This window comes from Saimiri boliviensis, chromosome 1 (assembly GCF_048565385.1).
Source record: "Saimiri boliviensis isolate mSaiBol1 chromosome 1, mSaiBol1.pri, whole genome shotgun sequence".
NCBI lineage: Eukaryota > Metazoa > Chordata > Mammalia > Primates > Cebidae > Saimiri > Saimiri boliviensis.
The window spans coordinates 50,183,799-50,203,972 of record NC_133449.1 but is presented as its reverse complement, the minus strand read 5'-3'; positions in this window follow the sequence as shown (position 1 = coordinate 50,203,972).

Below are 20,174 nucleotides of genomic sequence, written 5' to 3'. Positions count from 1 at the left end.
CTAATAGCAGTGGAGGCTGAAGAGTTCAGACCCTGGAGTCAGTCTGCCTGTGTTCAAATTTCTGTCCCATCACTTCCTAACTGCATGGCTTTGGGCAAGTTATTTTGGCATTTTCTATTTTCTTACCTGCAAAGTAAGAGTGCTGCTAACATCTATATCATAGAATTGTAAGGATTAAATTGGATAATTCACACAAAGTGCGTAGCGCAATATTGGACACAATAAATGCTCACTTGGTTAAGTGGGTTAGTAGTGATGGTGGTGGTGGTGGTAGTCTGATCCTGACCCAAACTGGGTGAATATTTTTATTCCCATTTTACAGTTGAATAAACTTAGATTCATGCAGTCAAGGGTCTTGCTCAAGGTCGCACAGTCAGTAAATGGCAGTCCACTCTGTTTCTGCCTGGGAGCTGAGTGAGTGATTCAAATGCCCTAAGGAGGAGGAGCTGAGACCAGAACAGACATTCTTCTCCGGAAATCAGAGAACAAGGAAGATCCAAACCAAAAACAAACTGAGCCTACCAGCAATATTAAAATATTCCAAATCATTGCTTAGAACTAGTTAAGAGCATGCCTACTGAGAAAGTCACTTGCTTCTACTTCCCTGAAATTGTCAACTTGGGCAAGATTTCACCATTCTCCTCCCCAATATTCATCTACCTCAGATGTAGTACTTCTGTACTCAGATGTAGTAATTCACAGGAAGTTTTACAACCAGGGACATAGGTGAAGTTTCCCCTGGAAGGAGCCCTAAGTCTATGAGTTTGAGCAGCAAAGGCAAGGAGGCTCCAATCTTTACCCCAGAGCTATTTCAAGAGGATCTGGGCTGCAGAAAAAGCCCAGTTGTCTAGGACCTCTCCTGCGGGCTACTGTTCTATCTTGGGTGAAATCTACTCAATAAAAGCTTTAAGATAGCATTTATTGACCAACTTACTCAAGGGTCGAAGGTCAGGAACTGCAGCTTGTGTTAAAACGAAAAGGAGACAATGACCTCAGAAATTACAAATGACCTGGGGGAGTTATGAGATGTGCCACTCACCACTTTTTGGTTATAACTGTAATGTTGCTGAGAGCTAGACACTTGGAATGGCCGAGGCCCTAAGTAGCTGTGTGATGACATGATAGGTGTCCATAGACACCTGTTAAATGAACGAATGGAAGTCCCATCACTCTGAGTGAGCTTGGTGACACACTGTCGCAGCCACTCTCCCCTTTGGTTCTCCTGGCAGCTCTGAGAGTTAACCTCAGCACGCATTCTTGTCCACCAGTACATACAAGCTTCTTCTGGGGGCATCTCAGTAATAAGAACAGCATGAACTTTCTGAGCACAAATCTTATGAGCTTTCCATGATACCACACGTGCAGGTGTCGGGAGTGCTGCTGGTACATTCCAAGACCTGTCACAGCTCCTTGCTTTTTTCTTCCCTTTCTCCTGCACAGGCTTCAGGGGGAACCAGACATTTGAGCCCCAGGTGGCATCTTGCCTTAGGTTGTTCTGGCTGTCCCTCTCACTAGCTTCTCTGAGTAGAAAGAACAAACGGAGATGTTTGCAAAAGAGTTGTAAGTTTCAAGTGGGAAGACCTAGGATCTAGGACCAGCTCGACTCCCTGTTAGCCGAGGATCCCTGGCAAGTCATGAACCATTTCTGTTCCTCAGATTCCTGATCTGTCCTCTGGGGTGTGGAGGGGCCAGCTAAAGGAAATAGGAATGTGAAATGACCTGGACAGTACCTGATACATTTCAGATGCTGGAAAAACTATTGTGGGGGATAAACATGAAAATGCATGCTGAGCAGTTATCCTGGGGCCTGGGCTCAATAAACATTGCTACTACACTTACTGTTCTGACCAGTTTTAATCCCTGGGATGATGTCTCTCTAGCATTCTCACACTGGGAGCAGCCCCACTCCCACCACTATGGCTTCCACCTCCCCAGATCCCTGAAAACTACCCCTGCCTCTTTGGCCTCCCCAGGCTCCCCAAATTCCCTGGGCTTCCCCTCGCCCAGTCCACTGGGCATGCGTCTCATCCAGCCTGGATGCAAAGGTCAGGCCCCACTACCACCCTCACTGACCTACTGCAGTCCCTGCCTCTTAAAGTTTCACCAAGTCTGTGGCAAAACTCCAGGTCAGGCTGAAGGTCCTCATGAAGCCTTCGATGTTTCTCTCTCCAGCTGAGCAGAGTCTTAACCATCTCATATTCATTTTAAGCACATTCCCGATCCCAGAGCCCAGAACCTTCTCCAGGCCTCTGGAGCACCTGGTTGCAGTCTTGCCTCCCTTCTCAGCAAGTGACTTTGTCTCCTTGTTCTGGTGAGTCAGGCCTCCTGGGGTAAGTGCCTGTTTGCATCCCTTCAGAACCACATAGCACGTGGGGCCACTGAGAGAAGGGAAGAGAAATGGGAGGGTGACATGGTATGGAGGCATGGCATCCTGGCAGCGGAAATGGGCTGGAGTGTGGCCCTGGGGACTCACTGACCACTAAGCCTGAGGGAGGAGGCAAGGCCTGATGTCGAGTCTGGCATGTGGTGGACACTCAGTAAATATCCACTTATGCATGCCCAGTGTTGACATTTAATAATCAGGTTTTACTGTATTCAACATCATCCCAAGAATGCTGATGTCCAGGATCAAGTTGCTGATATCCCTGCCTTTTATGGACTCCATGTGTGAGGAGGAATTGAAGAAGCAGAGACCTACCCAACATCCATAACCCAAGATGACATGCTGGAGAGAGCCCATAGCCTGCTGGGAGGCTCATGCATCTACTTGGTGCAGGGGAGATATTGAATGTGTTCCCTCACAGATTGGTCTGAAGAAACAAGACCAAAGGAAGTGCAGGGGGCAGGTGGGAGGGTGTATTCTGCTTTTCAGAAATCATGTGTCCTCAGAGGATGCCCCTTCCAAAGCCCATGCAATCCGTGGCATTCTGGTGGTCAGCAGCACCAGCTCCCACCATCGTGGGGACACGAGCTGCCTGTGTGGTTTGTTTTCTGTGCCCCTGTGTGGAGTGGGATGCGGGTCAGTGGAACTGCTCTGTGAAGAGGGCAGCAGAGGGAGTGGATCGTGACAGGGGCTGGAAGACTGGCTTCTCATATGGACCCTGCAGCTGATGGTGTCACACTGTATGTGACAAAGAACATCACTTTTCTACCCAAGGGCCTCAGTTTGAAATTAGGATCTTGGCCCAAATCAGTGGTTCTCAAACTTGGGTATGATCAGAAGCATTTGTAGGGTTTAGTAAAACACAGCTGCCCTGCCCCACCACCGGAATTTCACACTCAGCAGCAGGTCAGAGGTGGGACCTAAGACTGATTCTAACAAAATCCCAGATGGGGCTTATGCTGCTGACCCAGGTACCACGCTTTGAGAACCACTGGCCTAAATAATGACTACAGCTACTTCCATATCTGAGATTTTAGAATTTTGTTTCTAAGAAGCAGTATAATATGGCAAGAAGAAATTAAGAAGTAAAGGAGAATTTTAGAAGACACACGAGGCCTGGTGCAATGGCTCACACCTGTAATCCCAGTACTTTGGGAGGCCAGGCAGGAGGATGGCTTGAGGCCTGGAGTTTGATACCAGCCTGGGCAACATAGCAAGATTTCATCTCTACAAAAAATAAAAAATAAAAAATAAATAAATAAACTTAAAAAAATTGCCAGGCATAGTGGCATTCACCTGTAGTCTTAGCTGAGGTGGGAGAATCTCTTGAGCCTAGGAGTTCTAGGCTACAATGGAGCTATGATCACAACACTGCACCCCAGCCTGGGCAACTCAGGGAGACCCTGTCACTAAAAGAAGAATGAGGAGGAGCAGGAGGAGCAGGAGAAGAAGGAGGAGGAGAAGAGAAATTTCTGAACAGTCCCCTCAAGCAGCAAGCAGGTAACTGAGCATTGCCCAGCCCTGGCAGAAAAAGGGCGGTGGGCCCAGCAGGACTATTCTCTCCTCTCTTCTGCTCTTAGGATTTCTTTTCATTTGGTTTTCATTGGCTTCTACATCTAAGACCATATTTCACGACAGCAGCTGCTGGAGTCTAATGAAATACTTTATGGGAAAGCACTTTGAAAATATGAAGGAAAAGGCAGGGGGTTTATTTTGAACGTCTGTTTATATTTTCTGTTTTGCCTCCTTCACAAAAGCAAATGATGATTGCAATAAAAGGCAGAGCTGTAGTTGCTAAGAGAGGGTTGAATGGGATAGAATTGAACTTATTTGAGTTAAGTAAGAGTCTCATTATCCCCACTCATAAGAACCAAACACTGAATGGATGTGGAGGGAGGCCTGGCTGGCCCCAAAGATGAAGGAGACATTCTCTCCCCTAGAACAGGGGAGGAGACAGGGCACAGGTGTGTGAGGGCCGTGGACACTGTGTTCATTTTCAGAGGGCCTGGGAGCCATTTGCAGGCAACTTCCTTCATACCTTGGACCCTAAACTCTTGCAGATCAAAATGCCTTGGAGTCCATAGTCAGAACATTCATTCGATGGTCAGGGCCCAGAATGAGAGTTCAAGCTCCCCTGACCCCTGGCCAGTGTCATTTCCGCTGTCTCAATGTCTTTCATGGTCTCGAGGTTTCTCACCTGCAAGTTCAGCAGAGCTCCCTTAGACTTGGCTCTGACCCCTTTTTATTTGGGGTTTTCTTTCTATGCACGTTCAGCTGCTCTTTCTAGACTCCTGCCCTCGCCTCCTATCCCAACATATGGAAGCATATAGATCTGCAGGGACCAAAAGGCAAACTAAGCAGTTTACCCCCGAACAATATCACCTTAGATAGGACCTCCGGGATCCCTGCCCCAGACCCTGTGCCTCCATGGGCTCTGCTCTGGCCTCCTGAACCATGACTCTTCCAATGAAGAGAAGCTCCTGGAGAACCAAGGGGATAAGCCCACCGGGAGCCCCTTCCCACGTGGCCCATGCTCCAGTACACACCGCCAACCTGGGGGTGGTCAAAGGGTGGATATTTTAGGGGAGGCCTTTGAAGGGTCAAGATGCTCACCCATCTGTACACAAGCCCCTCAGGGTTCAGACAAGAACTGGGAATGAGGTCAAGGGAGGCCTCAGGCGTTCATTTGCACTCTCGCACACGTCCTGCCAGCAGCACTCAGACCTGCCTGTAAAACTGAGTTAAGTGCCAATTTCCCAGAGGAATTGCACTCTATTTGTATAGGGAAAGAGGCTAGGGAGACGCAGAGCAAGCCAGCATCCTGGCAGTCTTCGGGCCTGCGCCAGGTCTGGCTGGAAAAGCCCAGGCAGACTGGTGCATGGCCTGCAGAGCCCAGAGGCCCCCACTGTGCTGGTGGAGTTGTCCAGCGTCACACAAGAGCCCTTTTCAGAGGGGTCAGCCATGCTCTTCACCACAGTTGTTTCAGGCCAAGATCCCAGCTACTCTTGAAAATGCCTGTAAGTGGATGGCCAGCCAGGGTGGCGCCAGGCAGCGCAGGCTCAACAACCCCATGACCTTCTTTTGACCTCTGCACAAGGCCAGGTTGGGCAAAAGCCCCGATTGAGCCCACTAGGCAATGTGGTGTGGAAACACACTGAGGCACTAAAGACCTGTTTTACGTGGGCATCACCAGAATTGAAACAGACTGGAACACTAAACTGTTACCAAGAAGACAAATATAAGTCCTAGATTTAAGCCCCCAAATCAGTTGAACAAATACCAAATAGAAGACACCCTAATTCACCAGAGCATTAAAACCTCAGCATGTCAGCAAACCACAAGCTTCTAAGAGCCAATTCTCTGCTAAAACAGAAATAAAAAGCTAATACAAACTTAGATTGCATTAATAGATGTATAGGGTTTGAAATGAAGGAGGTAGAAATCGCCCAGGCCACATTTGATACATTGTGCTCTGTTCTAGGTAAAACATTTTTTAAATCGCAATTACAAACCAAAATATTCTCTACTCCACAGATTAATATGGCAAGGAGCTTGGAATGCAGCCTTTGGAGAATTTTTGAGAAACGGCTATTTAGCCCAGAAAGAAGAGAAATCTGGGAGATTTGAGAGCTACCTTCCAATAATTGATGGATCATATGAGAGTGCTTGCTTCAACCTAGGTACTAACAGGATTCTGAGAAGCACATCCCACAGAAATTGACACACATGCCATGGTTAGAAATTGACACAACTTTTCTAGAGAACAACATGGCCCTCAATGTTAAGGTCCTTAAAAATTCTCACAGGACTTCTATTGCTAGGAATTTATCTCAAAGAAGTAGTCAGACTATGGCAAAGGTTTTCCTACAGTGATACTTACTGTAGTATTGTTTGTAATACTGAAAAATTAGAAACAGCCTACCTAACTAAAAGTAAGAATACCTTATACACATAGCAATATATCCATGCCACAAAAAATTTGGTAACCATTAAAAATATTTAATATGTTTTCAAAGACTTCAGTGATATGAGAAATGCCAGACTGTCAGTGAAAAGGACAAGTTGCATACAAAATCTGCAGTCAATGTGATTCCAATTTTGTAAAACATATGCCTGCCCACACATGCACAAATAGGAAGAAATACACCAAAATGCTAACAGTGCTTAACCCTGCAGGTTATATTTACTGGTGATGTTTTCCAAATTCGTTTTTCTATCTTTTTCAAATTTTCTGCAATGCATATGTGTCATCTTTATAATCAGAGAAAAGTAGTACAAGTATTTAAAGAGCAGTTATATGCTGAATGAGTGATAGATTCAGGGATGACTTGAAGGTGGAACTGCTCAAGAACAGCTTCCCAATGAGGTGTGACCTTCTCTCTGTGAGCGTCCAGGTCAATGCGGAGGGGTGGGGGGTGTTGTTGAATAAGAGAGTAGCCAAGTGTGAGAATGGATGGGATGAAAAGGAAAATGACCTTTACTGAGCATCTGCCACAGGTTGGTTTCTATGCTCCGAAGCCAAAATTTAAAGTCAAAATAACTTCTACAATGAACTAAAGCTGGTAAGAGTTGAAGCTGACACCTAAAGCACAAATCTGAATCAACCTTCTTCACCTGCAGGAGCCAGGCCGGCATCAGTCAACTGTTGATAAGGCCAACAGCTGATCATCTCTTGCAATCGACAAACAGATAGGAAATCTTGCAATGTGTTACAAAGAATTGTCTACTGATGGGTTTTTGTGGCCTTCAGGTAGAGACATCTCTTGAATGGGAATTGCTCAGGGAGTCGCTGGACCACAGCTGGATTCCCAGAGTCCAGTGCTCCCTCATCACCACATTTTTTAAAGGGCAAGTGGCCTTACTTGTTATGGGGACCAGAGCTCTCACTGATAGCCTCCTTTTTAAGCCTTTAGGATGGAGTCCTTTCTATTCCAGAAGCTCAAAGCTACCTCCAAAGGAAAATAAGCCATCTAGATTTAAGATAGCCTGTACTCTCTCCTCACTTTTGCTGTCTTCCCCACCTGTAGCAATTTTGCTAAGGTGCCAAAGAGCACATGGCTCACTCACCTCCCTGTCCCAGACCATAATACTGAATCTACCAAGGAAGTCCAGAGGAACAGGGTGAACCGAGGATACCAGCGAGGGCTCCAAACACCAAACCTACAACAGTGATACATCTGTCTCCCGCTAAGATTTGAGACTTCTAGAGGGTTACTTCAGTAAGTGAGTTTTTATTTTTATGAAGGATCTTCAATGGGTCCCAGAAAAAACACAAGCCATCAACGTAATAGTTCTTAGAATCTTCTGAGCACTGATGCATTCCTGAGTTGTCAGCTGCTTCTCTTCTCCCTCCCTCCCCACACCAGCTACACACACACACACACACACACACACACGCACACACTCACCTTCCTGGTAAGGACTCTGAGCAACAAAAAAAATTTGAGCTCTTCCTGGCTTGAGCCAACAGAGTATGGAAAGCAATTGTTTTCCGCAAAGTCTTGCCCAAATGTGGAAGATGAATTCTCAGTGGACAGCCCCAACACCAAGCTACTAAGGAGCACCTTCCTGCCTAAGGGAGGTACATGTACAACCTGCATTGACAGACACAGGACCATTAGTTCTGAGGGCAAATGCCCCTTGCATAACCTGTCAAGAAATAAGATTTTCTCCCATCTCAGAACTAGGGGTAGGGGTGAGGGACTTGAAGGAGAAGTATGTTACTTATTTTCTGATCTCCAAAAATTTTTAAACAGCCCTTAGTTTTAAAAAAAAATAAGCTATATTTCCAAATCCTTCCTAAACTGAAATATTTTCTAAGAAAAGGCAGCCTTTGAGCATCAATATATATTTAAGAAAGTCAGAAATGCCCAGCACAGGACACTTGGCTGCCATCCTTCATAACACTATCTTCAGAGCATCTAAATATTTTCCCCAGACAACCCTAATAGCCCATTATGGGTCTCCAGCTATACGACCCTGGGGAGTTCATCTGACATCTCTGGATGTCACCCTCCTGCTCTATAAAATAAAGGTTTGATCATCAAGATGCCTCCCAGTTTTAAATCGTATGATTCAACTCAACTGTGAATTGGTGTAGACCAAGGGTTGGCAAATTATAGCTTGCTGGTCAAATCCAGGCCTTGCCAATTGTGTAAATAGCATGCTAATAGAGCCCAGCCATGCTCATTCATAGGTACTGTCTATGACTACTTTGGCACTACAATGGCAGAGTTGAGCAGTTGGGCAGCATTGACTCACAAAGCCAGAAATATTTACTCTGATCTTTTACAGAAAATGTTGGTTCATTCCTGGTTTCAGCCATTAGAAGCTGAGAGAACCTGAATTTGACAATGAGAAGCCAGGCATTCTGTAGGGAACTCACAGCAATATATTCATAGGATGGGATTCTATTTATATTTTCAGCCTGTGCCACCTCTTGGGATCACACAGCAGGCAGCAAACTTATGGAACGTGGTAAGTAGAACTTTCTTGTCATTGTCCTAAAACGGCTGGTTGTAAGCTCCAGTGAGCGCCCCCTTGGCAGGCACACTGTTTCCCTCTCGGTTCCCTCCACATCCTGGAGACTTCCATCATGTCTTGCTCACTCTGCCTCTTTCCAGATTTTACTGCTTTTTAAAAATCTGTCCTCAGACAGAAGCCTTTTCTTCCCCTTGAGTGTTTTAATTGCTCTTCTCTGGACCATGTCCAGGATCGTTATGTCTTCACAAGAGCCTGTGACCAGAGCTGCACACTTTCAGGAGCAGACACTGTGTTCCAAGCCAAGGGAGACATTTTGGCTGTGGAGCTCTGGAGGGCTGGGCTTTCTTGTCAGACCTAAGTTAAAATCCTGACTCTCAGACCTTCGGTATGTGACCTTTGTCAGTGACAGCATTTCTACTACAGACTCTAAAGTGGTTGTGTGTAGTGGGTCAGGGAGATGACGAGACATGATGTCCAGTGCAGAACCTGAATATTTATTCATTCAGGTTCATAGTTTGCTGATGATAGTCTGTCTGTGTGTGGACTTCCATCTTCGGAGAAGCCAGCTGTGATTTCAACTATACAACTTCATGTGTTTATGTATATATAAATGTCTGTATATATGTACATGTATGTGTGCATAGGTATAGCATCTATGTGTGTACATACACAAATATATAGTTGAAATCGTGGCTGAAGTCTCTGAAGACAGTTCACAAATATACACACACATATACATGCATATATAATTGTATGTATATGTGTGTGTGTATTTGTGAACTGTCTTCAGAGACAGTTTCCCAACACAAATAACCCCACAGAGTTTTCTCAGCAGTGACTCTTGTATATGTATGTTTATATACATACACAACTGTATGTAAATATACATACAGTATATGTTTTAAAGTATAGATATATATATCTATATAGTATACAACTATATGGATACACACACACACACATACACATACACACACATATACATACATATATATATATATATATATATATATATATATATATATATAACTAACAAAATTTATCTTCCTAAGCATGGGGCCTCTTGCAAAGACTCAGTCTTAGCCACCTTTCTGTATACCTAGGAGCATGTGAAATATCAGACTACCTTGGTGAAGGGACCGTACAGCCCACCTTGTAGCCCAGAAAAAAAAAAGTCCAGTAGAATTGAAAGCCGTAAGTGAGAAGCTATAATTGCAATAACTACCTGTAAATTCATGTTCTAAAGTGAATGGCTCCTGGAACTCGTTTTAAAAGTTATTTGGCAAATATTTATTGAACACTTAATATGAGCCAAACCCCTTCAAGTAGGGTGTGGCCTTTGCATTCCTAAGTATTGGTTTACAGCTCATTAGCCCTTTGACAGGGCAGCTGGGGTTGAAGAGAAACGTAACCCTGGAGTGTCCCAAGCCATTGTCACCTGGAGGTAATGCATCTCTGCAGTGTTAGGAAGAGCCCGTGAGAACATAGGCTTCATTCACGAGCACTGAAGGCATGCTCTAATGCTTAGGAAATGCACAATGCCCCAGCTCTTTCTGGAATCCCACCTGGGCACCCAGCATCCTGCGAGTACAATTTGTCTGATTTTTTTTTTTTACCTAAGTAGGTTCCCTGAGCTCATCTGCTCCTTAGCTGCTAGAGTGAGCTGCCCTGCAGTTTCAGGGCCACAATAGATACTGATCATAAGAGATTCTTGCCTCTAATCTCAGACACAGTTTAAACACAGATGGCCCAAAGAACACCGTCTGAGAGCTGAGGGAAGCCCTGGTTGTCTCCCTGCCTCAGCCCCAGGTAACTCCGGGTGTTTTAGAAAGCAAAGAAGTTGCCAAAGGCCTCTGCTTGCGGCTCCCATTACCCGTGAGCAAACCCCTATCTCTAATAGGATCACGCATTAATGACAGAGACAGGTCCTGGGAAGATTAAAGGCTTCGTATAATTAAAAAGATAAGAGTGGGCCTGGGAGAAGGAAATTGGGATTCAATTAACAGGAGGACTCTCCCCCCAGCGCTCCCCCGCTATCAAATGTTCCACTCAGAAGGTCCTTCCCGACTTGCCCAGAGAGTGAAAGGCTGAAGGGCTTTTATTTATGGCCTGCTTGGAGTTGGGCCTGGGGCCTTCCTTGGCTGGGGAGTTTGTTTACTTAGAGTTCAAGATGGGAGGGGAAGAGCAACACAAATCCTGCAGGAGGAGGCCACAAGGTGCTTTTGACTCCTTTTCTTTCCCTCTCAGTTCCTCTGATCTTCTTGACAGGGGAAGAAAAATACTCAATAGAAGGTCTATTTCCTTCCTCCCTCAGCCTGAGGCTGACACAACAGGCTAAGGGTCACTGCTGAGAAAGCTCTGCGGGGTTATTTGTGTTGGGAAACCACAGTCGCTTCCCCCTTTCCGTCTTTCTCAGGTTTCCGTGGAGGCAGAAGGAAGATAAGCTTGGAGAAGCAGCTGCCTAAATGGCCTGTGGGACTGAACATGTGGGGTGCCTGGTCCTCAGGGACCCTCACTTCTTGTGTTCTTTCAAAGGGTTTTCAAGGGAGAGGAAAGCAGGGTTGACTGGGGTTGCGGACTAAGCTGGCACAGGTAGGGTGGGGACAGTGTGGCAGGCTCCAGCAAGCACCAGATCAGTACCTTCAGCCCTAGTACTTCACAGCTCACTAGTGGTAAAGGTGGGCCTGGGCCCCAGGACCTTATAGAAATAGACATGAAGGTCTGTTTGGATGGACGGACCATGTTTTAAAAGCCTCTGCTTTTGCTAGTGGACGGTGAAACCCATACTGTTGCAGCCCCTCCCAGCCTCTCATCACAGGGACCCACAGACTCCTCCACCAAAACCCTCCCCAGCAGACAACAGCTGCCCTTCAGTTTATCTGTGGGCACTCGAAGCTGTGTGCAACCAGGCCAGAGAGGTCGGTGAGGCTAAGAAGGATGGCCTTGAGGAAACCAAGCTGGGACATCTGGGACCAAGAAGACGGAACACAGTACAACAGCTGGAAGGAGTGGAGAAATGTGCAGATAAAGCAAAATAATCAGGATATGAGATCTTGTTCCATGCCCAGTTAATCATCTGGAAGCTGTATTCAAGGCTGCACGTTAACTTCACTGAATACGCCACAGACACCTCAAGTGCAAGAGGCTTCAAGCCAAACTCCACATTTTAACCACCCAGTATCTTTCCTTCCTGTGGTCCCAATTCCAGAAAATGCCTCAGTTAGGACTTCCTGAGCTTTCGTTTTTCAACCCACAAAGTGGAGGACACAATGCCAGCTCTGTCTGCCTAGGCTGTCAGAGTCAAGTGAGAGCCCAGACACAAACACACATTGGAAAACGACAACCGTGAGGCAAATGGAGACCAGAGCATGCTCACTCACTGCCCACATCGGTCACCTCCTTACTGACTCTCAAAGGAGCGGCCCCATTTCACGTGAGCATGTGACGGCACCATGCAAATTGCAATGGGCTGCACCTGTGAGAGAATGACAGACCGACAAGGCTGGCACCGTAAGACAAGGGCACCAGAGACTTCCATCAGATGCCATGCACGGCCGTTGCCAAAGAGCCTCGTTACAGACTACAACTGAACTTTTAGTATGAAGCAAGGGACTGACAATGACTGCAGGAATTTTCAACAAGAAGGGAAAGGAGAGCAGCAATAGCAGCCTTGATGGAGAGCTAACTGGAGCAAGCAGGGATGTGGTTAAAGCGGGAGGACCTCAGAGGTAATCAACTATATCCCTTATTTCCCCGAGAAACCATTTAAACTGAGAGAGGATGTGGAGGTTAGCCTCCAGCATGGTTCCCAGTGACCCCCACCTCCTGGAAGTCACATCCTTGTGTAGTCTCCTCCCAGACTGAATAGAGTTGACCTAGGAAACCAATAGGATATTGAGGCAATCACAGTGTGTGACTTCTGGGCCTGTGTCATAAAGCACATGATGACGTCTGCCTTGGATCACTCACTCTGTAGGAGGTGAGCTTCCCTGTGGTGAGGACACCTAAACAGTCTTAGGAAGAAGCTTCCATGGAGAGTAATTGCAGCCCCCTGACAATAGTCAGCAAGGAACTAAGCCTTCCTGCTAATAGCCACATCAGTGACCCATCACGGAAGATGATTCTTCAGCTCCAGTCAGGCCTTCAGATGATGTGGTCCCAGCCAACATCTTGAGAGCCTATGAGCAAAGACTCTTAGTTACACCACTCCCAGATTTCTTACCCATTACCTATGAGATAACTAATAAATGATTGTTGTTTTAATTCACCAAGGTTTGGGGTTGCTTGGTATACATCAACAGATAACTATTACAGAAGGTGTACTTCATTTCCAATTACATTCTGTCTTTTCACACTATATCTAGAGTTGTTACTTTATTTTATTCTTATTCTTACTTATTTTCTCTGGCTCAAACGTTGATAAGCTGTGTCTTGGAGAAGTTAAGTAGCATTTCCAAATTTACATCAAGCATGGTGGCAGATCCAGGTGAGGGGCTAAGCATTCTTCTGACTTCTGGTGTTTTCCCTCTGTATATAATCCAGCTGCCGAAGTCACAGTCTATGGGCAGCTGCATTCTTGAACATTGTCTGGAGCCTGCTCTGTTTTGCAAGAACTCTTTGCTACATGTTCTAGGGCACAGATGGAAGCAGTATCATAGGTGGGTTAAGCAGTTACCTCATCTTTGGTACAACGTGCTAATCTAACCTAAGTACTCCCAGCCATTATTCCACAAGCCTCTACCAAGTGTCTTCTGTATGACAAGTGTCACAGAATTCACATCAACAGGATGCATTTCCTGGAGGCACAGTTCAATAGAGAGCTGGGGGTGAAAAAAAAAGAGAGAAAAGAAAAAATAAGAAAGCTATAACATTTGAGCTTGAAATGTCACAGGGAGCCAAGGAAGTTGTCTGATGGATTGCCCTGTCATCTCCAAGCCAAAAAAAAAAAAATTTTCAGATCCATCCATTTGTTCCTGCCCTTTTAATCCAAACAATATTTTACAGCATCAGAACGCAAAGAAATTATTTTCTTAGACATTCAACTCTGTATGTGGACTGCTGAGCACTTAACCAGAAAGCAGTAAGTGAGAATTGTAGGTTGTTCAAATGTCTGCACATCTGATTGATCCAGATTGAATGTATAATATACTGGAACACATATGAGATCCTACCAGTGACATGTATTCATTCATTCATTCAATCATGAGGAGTTGACATCACTCTGCCATAGACAATGAATTTGAAGAGACACTTGCGTTCATGTGCACCAGATGCCCAGGTTGAGGACTCCTCCTCCATGCTCTAGACATGCTTCTCTCTTTAGCTGGCTTCCCAATTAGTGTAGACATGTTCTCCAGTATCCTAGCCTCTCCTTGGGTCCCATTTGAGGATAACACCATCCACCTTTTGGATCGAATGCATGGTTCTTGGATCCAGACCCTGTTGGGATATAGCTTTATTTGCAGAGTAGGCTGAAAGACTCCCTCTTATGACAAGGAAAACTGATTGGCAGTATAAAGAGTACACTGCAGAAGTATTGAGGAGGACAAGCACTTATGATGACTTTACAGGGATGGCTGCCCAAGTGAGATGGAATTTAACTTGGGTATTTGCCAGCCCTCAAACAAGTCCTGCCTTCTTTCATCCAGGTCTTTATTCACACTGCTTCTGCCTCCTCTAAGCAATCCGTCCTGATTTCCCCCATCCCCTAAGTCAGTGTGCTGTCTCCCTGTCCCCTCATTGTTGGCTCCTCTATCTCAGTGATCTTCTTTGCATGTGAATGACCCATGTGTGCATCTATTTCTCCCAGTATATTGTAATTTCTGTGGGGCTTAACTGTGTCTGTATTCCTATACAATGTCTAGCATAAGGAATAACAAATCTTTATTAAAGTGACTTGAATGGGAAGAAATGTAAAGTGGACATGTCCTGTATTGCTCGTGGAATAAATGGAGTCATCATCCGTATGGTCATACAACGACTTGTACATGAATCTTCATGTGAGTCTTATTTATAATCTCCAAAAACTGGAAACAAATGTATACATCAATGCAATGTAATAATACTCAGCAATAAAAAGGAATGAGCTACTGGTACATGTAACAACATAGATTAAGCTCAGAGGCATCATGCGAAGTAAAAGAGCCAGACATAAAAGACTGTACACTGTTAGATTCTATTTATATGAAATTCTAGAAAATGCAAAACTGTAGTGTCAGAAAATACAAAACTGTAGTGTCAATAGTGCCTATTGGCTGTATGGGACAATGGGTGGCAGGAAGTGGGTTGAAACAGTAGGAACATTATTTGTTCCTGGGGACACAGGGAAACAACAGAAATGAACTAAGCCTGATTGTGGTAATAGTTGCACAGCTGTATTCATATTCTCACACTCACCAAACAGTGTATTTAAAATGGATGAATGTTATTGCATAAAATTATACTTCAAAAAAGCTACAGAAGAAAATTGGCCAGAATGTGAGGGATTTCGGGTGCAACTTAAGGCGTTTGGACTCTACCATTGGCTATAGAAGCACTGAACTATTTGAAGAAGGGAGAAATGGATGGTGTTGGAGAGAAGAAGCTAGACATAAGAGTTGTATTTATGAGTTATTAAATAGAGCAGAGAAGATTATGGCCTGAGTAAAGGTAGGAACAAAGAAAATAGAAGGGATCAGATGGATGCAGAAGACTCAGCAATGAAAAAAATCACAGACCCCATGACTGAGGACTAAAAAGATGTGTGTTTTGGCTGAGCCTCTAGTTTGGTGATCTTGGTGAGGGATGCTTGTACAAAGCTGGAGCCAGCTTGGGGAGAAAGTGGGTGGATCCAAGGCCCTGAATTCGACCATGGAAACAGATTTAGAAACTTGGTTAAAGTTAAATGCCAAACTGATTCCATAGGATGGCCAAATATTAGGAAGGCGGGGACAAAGATACTGTCTTTAGCAATGTGAGGAGGTGTTAGACTCCATGTGAGAATGGAGGCTTATGGACATGGATTCCTTTTGTAAGGGCCTGCCCTCAGGAAGTCTCTCTGCCTGTCAGGTGCAACACGTAAGAGGGAGCCAAGGAACTAAAGGGTTGATTTAGGCCTGAGTGCCAGAGAGCATTGCGCCACCACTGATGGACCCAGGGAACCCAAAATGGGAGATGCTCAGGGACTGTGGTGGTGGAGAGCAAACATAGGAAGGGAACTTTGATGGCATCCAGTCCTACCTACCTCGCCAAAGCACACACTTCTGCTGTGTCCCCAGTACCACTTGGCTTGAGTATTCTTCTAGAAACATGAAGTCTACTGCTTTGTGAAGAGTTCTCTTCATTACTGGACAGCTCTAAATGTGGGTGGTGATAATGAGGATACTGCTGCTGCTGCTGCTGCTGCTGCTGCTGCTGATGATGATGATGATGATATAAAGAGGAGCAGGAGAAGGGGACAGCTAATATGTATTGAGCAGTCTCCTTGTGCTGGGCATTCTTCTAGGCTCTATATGCATTGTCTTATTTAATCCTCAAAATAACACTATAAGGTAGGCACTCTCAGTATCTATCCTCATTTTGCAGATGACAAAATGAAGGCACAGAGAAATGATATAGTTTGCTCAAGGTTATATAATTAAGAAGTGGTCAGTCTGGGATTTGAACCCACATCATCTGATGGCAGAGTCTTTACAAGACTGGACTGTATTGCTTGCTGGTGATTTCATATCTACCTGTCTGTAGTTTCCGTCTAATTCCATTTTCTGTGGGGATTCAAATCAGTAAACAGAAATTTTTTTTGCATCTTTTCAAATGTGTTAAGACAGCATGGTGTCCATTTCCTCTGAATTTTCTCTTCTGTAGGTTATATACATCCATTCTATCAAGTCTTACACGAGGAGATAATTCTAGTGACCTTACCACCTTGGTCCTCCTTATTGATTATCTTGAGTCGGTCACAATGCTCATTGAAGGTGAAACCTAGAAGTAAACATAGTCCTTCTATTGTGACTCAACCTGAATGGAGTAAACTAAGAGAATGCAGTGCATGATGGTTCCCTCTGTGGGGTAGAGCAGGTGGCAAGAAAACTAGGCCTGGAGAAAAGCCCACTGTAAAAGGCTGGGGTGATACTGAATCAGAAAAGAAGACAGGAAACAGTGAGTTTAAGGAGGATAAGGACTGAAAACTGAAACAGATCTGCTGGCTTAGGGAGAGTCATTGGGAAGAATGCAGGAGCTATGAAAAGAGTAGGCAATGAGCCAGCAGGAGGGACTGCTTGTTGTCCTCTCTGGTTACAAGAGGAAAGGGAAGAGGACAGTGGTTGGTGGGAAGTGGAACAGACAGAAAGGTCAAGTGAGGCTGTTTATTTGCTAGGAAAGTGGGACTGTGGGGAAGGCAGGGAAGGGGTTGTCAATAGAGAGGAAAGAATGCACAGAGAGGGAAAGACTGAAATTGCTGCAGCCAGAGTCAGATGGAGGGAGCTGGTGAGATGTAAGGTAAAGCAAGCACTTTGAGGGTAGAGATAGCAATATCTGAAGGTACAGAGAAGGAGGGCTGATAATACCCCTCACGTAGTGCTTGATGGTATGCAAAGGTTTTCCATGTTCATTATCTCATTGGATCACCACCAATCTTGAGAGGGAAATATTACTATTTGTCGTTTACGTGGAAGACCATGAAGAGTCAAAGAATAAAAGTGACTTCCCCAGTGCTATAAAAGGCATACAATTTTCTCATTTCTTATCCCTTCTCCTGAGTCTATGACTATAGCCTGTTGCACTGTGTCCCAGAGAGCTCAGTAAGGTGTGGGTGGATCATGGGTGGATTGTTGAGGGAAACTAGGAACTAAAGAGAGCTGGGAAATTTGAGCACCTTGTTTAGAAAAGGGGTCAATGAGAAATAGGGAGTTGGGCTGGCAACATCAAGTTCATCAAGGAAGATAACCTAAGTCTGCACTGATGTAAAGGAGCTCACCCCAACCTTCTCCTGAAAAATAATAACCCATCCATTAATCCCACTAAACTTAATGAATGCCATGGCACGTCAAAGAAATAGTAGGTGAGTCAGAGCAGGAGTTTTGTGCGGCCAGACACAGCGTAGAAGGTACAAGATGTACATGTGTTGGGGAGGAAGGCAGTAAATCACACTGCCGTGTGTGTACCTATGCAACAATCCTGCAAGTTCTTCATATGTACCCCAAAACCTAAAATGCAATAAAAAATAAAGATTCTACATGAAGAAAAAAAAAAAAGATGTACATGAACAAGGATGATGGTCATGCCAGGCAAGATGTTACCAAAGAATGACATGCATGCACAGAGACCCAGAGGAAAGAAAGGAGACTTGGTGGAATGGGCTGATCTAAGAAGGTTTCTGGGGAGTACTGAGCCCAGAATTTCACACATGTATAAGCATGGTGGTGAGAGTAGCTACAAAAATTAAGAAACCTTGATGTTAGTGAATGTGTTTGGATGAAGACAAGTTTTGTTTTGTTTTGTTTTGTTTTGTTTTGTTTTGTTTTGTTTTGTTTACTAAAAGGGCTATAAAGCTCTTCCATAAGGGTTGGCAAAAGGAAGCCTTTGTGAAATCTGGCATGGGGAAGGGGCACGATTAGTCAATATGGCATTAAAACTGTCCATGAGCAATCAGGTTAGGAGGCTAATGAAACATGGTGTGAAGGCCTAAACCAGGGTTCTGGCAATAAAGATGGAAAGAGATGTTATGAAAGGGAAAATAAATCGATTTGATTACTGGATAAGGCATAGAGAATCAAATAGAAGACAGAAGTCAAGGATGAGTCTTGATCATCAGTGAAAGGGTAGCAACAAGGATGGATAAATAAAAATGGGAAGAGTCACAGTTTATAAGGAGAGTGGAGCCTAAGAGAACATAGGGAACTGTGCATAGATTCCTGGAGACAGAGTCTAAATTTCTCATCAATGACCAGCTCTAAGTGATTCAGAGGTCGTCCACAGGGAGGAGAGGCATTTGATTCCTTGAGTGTGGGGAACAAGGGAGAGAAGCAGAAGGCCATGGTCTGAGTCTTGTGTCACATTAGAGAAATTTTCTATCTGCTAAGGCAGTGGGAAGAAGCATTTCAATTAAAAAGCATTTCAGTTCAATAATGAGAGATGCTAGAAAAATAAGCTGAAGGCATCAAAACTTAGAGATGGTAAGGAAATCCTTGGTACTCTTGGATTGAGTGCCTGAGATCGGGGAAAGGGAAGCACTGTGTGTGTGTGTGTGTGTGTGTGTGTGTGTGTGTGTGTGTGTGTGTGTGTGTGAGAAGAATGGCCTGGGACAGGCAAAGAAGCCCAGAAACTTGGAGTTATTTCAGGCAACTGTCAAACTCCTTAAGTTCCCAGGATGCTGCTCTCAAAGTGTTGCCAAGGTAGGACCAAGTGCCCAAAGACCCTCGCCACATCTGTGATGTTACTAAAATCTGGTCTGGAACTCCTGATGCCACGTTGCCATGTAAGCAGGTATCTACCAGCCTCACTATTGTCTCAAGACCAATATATGCTGGACAACCTTGGCCCTAGCTGGAACTGCATAGCAAACACATGAGGGGAAATGCATTAGAAAGCATTTCTATTTGTGTACAAACAATACTTTAAAAACTGCTTGCATTTTGGGGGAATTGAGTTTGGTAGTTCCCTGGAAGAATGCCCAACCCCAGTTCTACTAGAAATCTTGGTCTGGCTAGGGATAATGAATGCTTTATGAACAGTGCGAGCTGACCTACAAGAATACCTATGAGAATGATGGAATAACATATTTGAAATTATCTCAGTACATAAAGATGGATTAACCATTTGTGGGTAACTAGAGAGTTTGAGTTACCCAGCCTAAGTTTGAGACCTGCCAACCTCACCTCCTTGCTCTGTAAACTTAAGCATGTCTCAGATTCCCAGAGCCAACGTCAAATCTCAGACCATCTCATGGTATAAAAAGCATAAAATGGACCAAATTACATAGCAGCACTTTATGAATTATAAAGTGCTTTTTAAATTATTATATTGCCAATAAGCAGTAAAATAGCCTTTCTTTAAGTTGGACCCCAGAACCTAGAGTTCACACAGTTGACAATGAGTTTCCCTGCATGAATTTTTCTCTCATCTGCTATTCCCAATTCGGTAATACACAGCAAGTTTCCCTTTCCCAGTTATCCTCAATCATTTTCAGCAGAGAAACTTCACAGCCCCATGCCCTCTAAAATGAGTTTGGAACTAAGTCAGGAGGTTTGGGAAGACAGTTCGGTGAGCTGAAACACATAATTCATTTGGGGGCTTATGTCTCATTTTCTTGAGGGGTAATTCCAAGACCTGA